Raw genomic sequence first — 5,917 nt, forward strand, 5'->3', positions numbered from 1 at the left:
AGTGAAACGAGTATAATCAAGGAGAATGAATGATTAGAATGGACTATAAAATTTCCTGCATTGAGACGATGCTGGACTACCCATTTATTCACAAGAGGACGACTAAAAAGGTAAATATTATTCTTTTAAAGCATATTTCATAGTTACTTAGGAAGGAATATTTTGGACTTAATTCACAAGTTGGTCTTTGTGTTACTTCTGCCTTCCACTATGCCAGGTGCTTTCTTGTGTGTTTTGGGGACGGCTTTCAATGTCTGGCGTGTGTTATTTATGCATTTCTTACTCCCACTGCCACACCCACGCCCACACCAGCAGATTGGGCCGTCCCCGAAACAGAACATACTACCAAGTGTTTTTTTTTTTTTTTTTTTTTTTTTTTTGGGGGGGGGGGTTTGTGAGATTTTGAATATGGAAGTAAGGCTATATACTCCATTCTCATTCCGTAGCACCTCCTCCTGAGCGATTTTTTCTGCATGTCACCTGCGCCTCAGTTTCCCCTTACATGTTACTGATGTAAAGAAAACACTGAGGTATTGTCTTCAGGAATAAATCGCTAATGAAGGGGTGTTCAGAGAGTCCTAAGCGAGTGAGAATGCAACCCAGAGAGAATAGTGTTGGTGTGTTATTTTGAACGTGGGAACACTCTTTTTACACCTGTGTGTGTGTGTGTGTGTGTGTGTGTGTGGCCGAGAGTGTACGGGAGCATCTAGGTTTTTTTTTATATTGTTAGTCCTCCTCCTCCTCCTCCTCCTTCATTGATTGATTTTTCCTCCTCTTTCCTTCGTATTAATTTTTTCTCCATTCCTTGAAGCATTTCCCTCTTTTTCTCCTTTTTTTTTTTTTTTTTTTCCTCTTCCTGCCTCCCCCACTTCCTTGCTCTCTTCCTGCCTCCCCCACTTCCTTGCTCTCTTCCTGCCTCCCTCTCCTCCTCCTTGGTCTCTTCCTGCCTTGTCCTCCTCCTTGCTCTCTTCCTGCCTGCCCCTTCCTCCTCCTTGCTCTCTTCCTGCCTGCCCCTTCCTCCTCCTTGCTCTCTTCCTGCCTCCCCCTCTTCCTTGCTTTCTTCTTGCTTCCCCTTCCTCCTCCTTGCTCTCTTCCTGCCTCCCCCTCCTCCTTGCTCTCTTCCTGCCTCCCCCTCCTCCTTGCTCTCTTCCTGCCTCCCCCTCCTCCTTGCTCTCTTCCTGCTTCCCCCTCCTCCTGCGTGCACTCTTCCTGCCTCCCTCTCATCCTTCCTCTCTTCCTGCCTCCCCCTCTTCTTCCTTGCTGTATTCCTGCCTCCGTCTCCTCCTCTTTGCTCTCTTCCTGCTTCCCGCGCCTCCTCCATGCTCTTCTCCTCCTCATCCTCATCATCATCATCATCATCATCATCATCATCATCATCATCATCATCCCTCCTCCTCCTCCTCCTCCTCTACTCCTCCTCCTCCTCCTCACGGGAAGGCAAATTTCCTCGAGAATATTAATTAGATACTTTAAACCCGCCCGGTCCGTCACCCCAGAGAGAGAGAGAGAGAGATGAAAGGTAAGAAGGAGAGAGATACAAGAAGGAAGAGAAAGGAGGAAGACAGACAGGGTGAGGGTATGGGAGGAAAATGAGAGGAGGAGAGAAATCGGAGGTGGAGCAGAGGAGAGAAGAAAAGAGGAGGGGAGAAGAAAGAAGAGGAGGGGAAAGGAGAGGAGAGAAGAGCAGAGGGGAGGGGAGGGAAGCGGAAATTAGGTAGACAGATTAATAGATAGTTAAGTAGTTATGTAGGTAAGTTGGAGAGAGAGAGAGGATATTAAAAATGTTCATATCTCCCAAACTCCCAGGATACAGAATTATTACCATTTTTTTTTTCTTTTTAATTTGTTCCATTTTCTTTCGTTCACCCTCTAAGTCTCGCATTCTCGTCAGGCAAGAAAGCTCCCTAACACCTTTTCCTTAACGATTTATTTTTGGCCACGACTGGTTGATATCAGTTTGTGTATTGTGCTGAAAATGGTGATACTGGAATGATTTAGATGACAGAAGAGGATAGTAAGGAGTAATAAGCAGATTAAATCGCTTAGGAAAAGGTGTTTGGGAGCTTCCTTAACAGATAATAAAACGGGCATCACAGTGAATGCATCGTAGTGAGAGTCGCGTTGCTGATTACGGTGAGGGGATGGTAGTGGTTTGTTATTCTCCTCTCTCTCTCTCTCTCTCTCTCAATCTTCTTAAAATCACAGCCTCCCACTCTCCCCGTATATAGCATCTTCCAAAATTACAAAGACCTTCCCCTCTCCAAGTCCCCCCCACCTCTCCCCCTTCCCTCCTTCCAGTTTCCCCTCACCTCTCCCCTCCCTGCACCACCCCCTCCCCTCCTCCTAGTCTCACTACCACCCCTCCTCTCCCTCTCCCGTCACTTCTCCCCTCCCAGCTTCTTCTCTTACACCCTGCACACCTATCCTCCCCTTTCCCCTCCCCTCCTAAGTTCATCTCTCCCATTGTCCTCTCCCCTCCCCTCTCTCCCCTTCATGCCTTTATCCTTCTCATATCTCCTCCTCTCATCTCTCTCCCCACATCTCTTCCCTCCCTCCTCACCCCTCTCACGGCCCTTCTTTCCTAAGACCTACTGTCACACTGTCCTCGCCCACCTTCCTCTCCTCCCCACGTCATTCCCTTCCCTTCACTCCCCTCCCCACCCGTCCCCCGGTCACTCACCCCTCCCCATACCCCTTTCCACACCTCCACACAACCCTCCCTCACATCCATCCCAGAATACTCATACACTGTCTCCCTCCCACATCCAATATTCTCTTTTCAGTCATTTTTTTTTCTCTCTTTCCAAAAAAAACTACATACAGCGTGGTTCAAAAGGCTGGAAGCATAAAAGGATAGAGCAGGGCAAGGGATATTCTTCAGTTTGACGTCCCTCTTGTGTTTTCAGACTCTTGACCCTCCCTGTATTTTTCGTCCTTTCTTGTAGTTGCCACATCCTCTGTTAACTATAAGGGATTAAATTGGCTTCCTTTTTGTTCAGGTGTCTTAGCTGAACAATACCTCGATGAACACTCGCTGAACAGTTTCCACCCCCCGCCCTCTCTCTCTCTCTCTCTCTCCTTTGTCGTGGCAAGAGTGGTCAAATTAAAAGTGGAAGAAAGAAAAGTGATTAATGTTGAAGATGAAAATTTCTCTCTCTCTCTCTCTCTCTCTCTCTCTCTCTCTCTCTCTCTCTCTCTCTCTCATTTCCCCTTTTCCTCCTTATTCTCTTACTATCTCTTCCCACATTGTATTCCCCCCTTGCCATTTTCCTTGATTTTTTTCCCTTCCACTCCTCTCTTCCTCACTCTCCATCTCTTCTTTCAGTCTCTCTTCCTGCTTCTTTCTCTATTATTATCTTTATCTTCTTTCTCATTTTCCTTCCTGTATATATTTTTTCTCGTTTCTTTGCTTTTTTCTTTCGTCTTTCCTGCCTTCGGGTTATTCTCTTTTCCATCTTCCTTTCCTTCTTAGTTTCTTCTTTCTTTCCTTCCTCTCCTGGACTTCCTCCCTCTCCTCCCCCCCTCCACCTTTCCCTCTCTTTCCCCTCCCACCTGTCTTTCTCCACCTTTCCCTCTCTTTCCCCTCCCATCTGTCCTTCCCCCACCTTCCTCTTTTCTTCTTTTCTCTCTCTTTTCTTCCCGTCCCCCTTTGTTTCTTCTTCTCTTCCTCTTGTTCTCTGTCTTTTCTCCTCCCCTCTTTTTATTCCCTCTCTTCTCTCCCCTCTCTTCCTGCTTCTCTCTTTCGTCCTTGCTTTTCTTCCTCTTCCCGTCCCACTTGGTCCTATGGCCACCCCTCCTCCTCCTCCTCCTCCTCCTCCTCCTCCTCCTCCTCCTCCTCCTCCTCCTCCTTTATTCTTCTTCCATCCTCTCCTTTTCCTCCTTCCTCTCTTTTTTCCTCTTATCGTTTACCTTCCTCTCCTTGTCCTCCCACCTCCTCTCCTTCCCTTCTCTTCTCCTTTTCTATCATCTTCCTTCCTCTCCTCTTTCCTCTTCTTCTCGTCCTCCCTCCTCTCCAAATATTTTTCCCTCTCCTCCTCCTCCATTAATCTTCCACCTCTTACTCGTCATCCATCTCCCCCACTTCCTCTCTCCTCTTAATTATCTTCTCCCCTTCTCTTCGATCCTCTTCTCGTCTCTCCTCATCTTCATCCCTTCTCTCCTTTTCTTCCTCTTCTCTCCTCCCCTCTCCTTTCCTCTCCCGCCCGCCTCCCTCTCCCCCCTCCCCCTGGAGACCTCCCCTCTGTTCTAGTAATATTGCATCTTTCAGTCTGTGTGTGTGTGTGTGTGTGTGTGTGTGTGTGTGTGAACCTGTGTGCGTGTATTGTTTGTGTATATTTATATATATATATTACAGTATATGCGTGTATTCATTGATGTATGTGCGTGTCTGTATTCCTCCATGTGTGTACGCGCGCGCGTGTGTGTGTGTGTGTGTGTGTGTCAGTCTTTATGTGTCAGTATGTCTGTCTGTATATCCGTCTTTGTGTGTATGTGTGTGTGTGTGTGTGTGTGTGTGTGTGTGTGTGTGTGTGTGTGTGTCGCAGTCTTTCTGTGTCAGTATGTCTGTCTGTATATGCGTCCGTGTGTGTGTGTGTGTCGCAGTCATTCTGTGTCAGTATGTCTGTCTGTATATGCGTCCGTGTGTGTGTGTGTGTGTGTGTGTGTGTGTGTGTGTGTGTGTGTGTGTGTCAGTCTTTATGTGTCAGTATGTCTGTCTGTACATGCGTGTCTTCTCTGTGTGCGCCTATGTGCGTGTACATATTGATCTGCGTGAGTATGTTCCCTTTGTGCGTGCGTGCATGTGTGTGTGTGTGTGTGTGTGTGTGTGTGTGTGTGTGTTAGATGTGGCGTTCCTTGTCTAATAGTATGTATGCGAGTCTGCTCTGTATGTATATGCGCGTGTGTGCGTTTTTCTCTGCTTGTTCTCTGCCTACACATGTATGTATATGCCTTGTAACTGAATGTTATGTTTGTTTGTTTGTTTGTGTGTGTAATTTATCTCTATACATGTGTTTTTGTGTATACGGTATGCGGTAAAAGGGGGTGTCCACCATCCACTCCCTTGATGTAGCACAACCTACAGAATACTGCTGTGAATGACAAACCACATGTTTTCCTGCAACTCCTGAGACCATGAATTACGCTGGGTCGTAACCATAACACCAAGAAATAGAATCATGGTGGTTTAGTGGAATAAGGCGCCCAAAATAAGTGTATCCCGTAAAAGTGTTAAGCTATGTAGTGGTTTGGATTTATTGGTCACAAGTCGACTCAGGGGATGGGGACTGGTTATTCTTCCCGTAATTATCTGAACAATATCCTAGCCCCGGGACCCTACCCTCCTGATGGGACAATAAAGGTGTAACGCTGTGGTGTATGTGCGTTTTATTGTGTGTGTATGTGTGTGCGTCTGGTATTGTGTGTATGTGCCTGGTATTGTGTGTGTTTGTGCCTGGTATTGTGTGTATGTGCCTGGTATTGTGTGTTTGTGCCTGGTATTGTGTGTATGTGCGTGGAATTGTGTATGTTTGTGCCTGGTATTGTGTGTATGTGCCTGGTATTGTGTGTATGTGCGTGGTATTGTATGTATGTGCCTGGTATTGTGTGTATGTGCCTGGTATTGTGTGTATGTGCCTGGTATTGTGTGTATGTGCCTGGTATTGTATGTATGTGCCTGGTATTGTGTGTATGTGCGTGGAATTGTGTATGTTTGTGCCTGGTATTGTGTGTATGTGCGTGGAATTGTGTATGTTTGTGCCTGGTATTGTGTGTATGTGCGTGGAATTGTGTATGTTTGTGCCTGGTATTGTGTGTATGTGCGTGGAATTGTGTATGTTTGTGCCTGGTATTGTGTGTATGTGCCTGGTATTGTGTGTATGTGCCTGGTATTGTGTGTATGCGCTTGGTATTGTGTGTA

The sequence above is a fragment of the Coenobita brevimanus genome, chromosome 88, assembly GCF_032717465.1.
Source record: "Coenobita brevimanus isolate Jiangsu-jjx chromosome 88, ASM3271746v2, whole genome shotgun sequence".
NCBI lineage: Eukaryota > Metazoa > Arthropoda > Malacostraca > Decapoda > Coenobitidae > Coenobita > Coenobita brevimanus.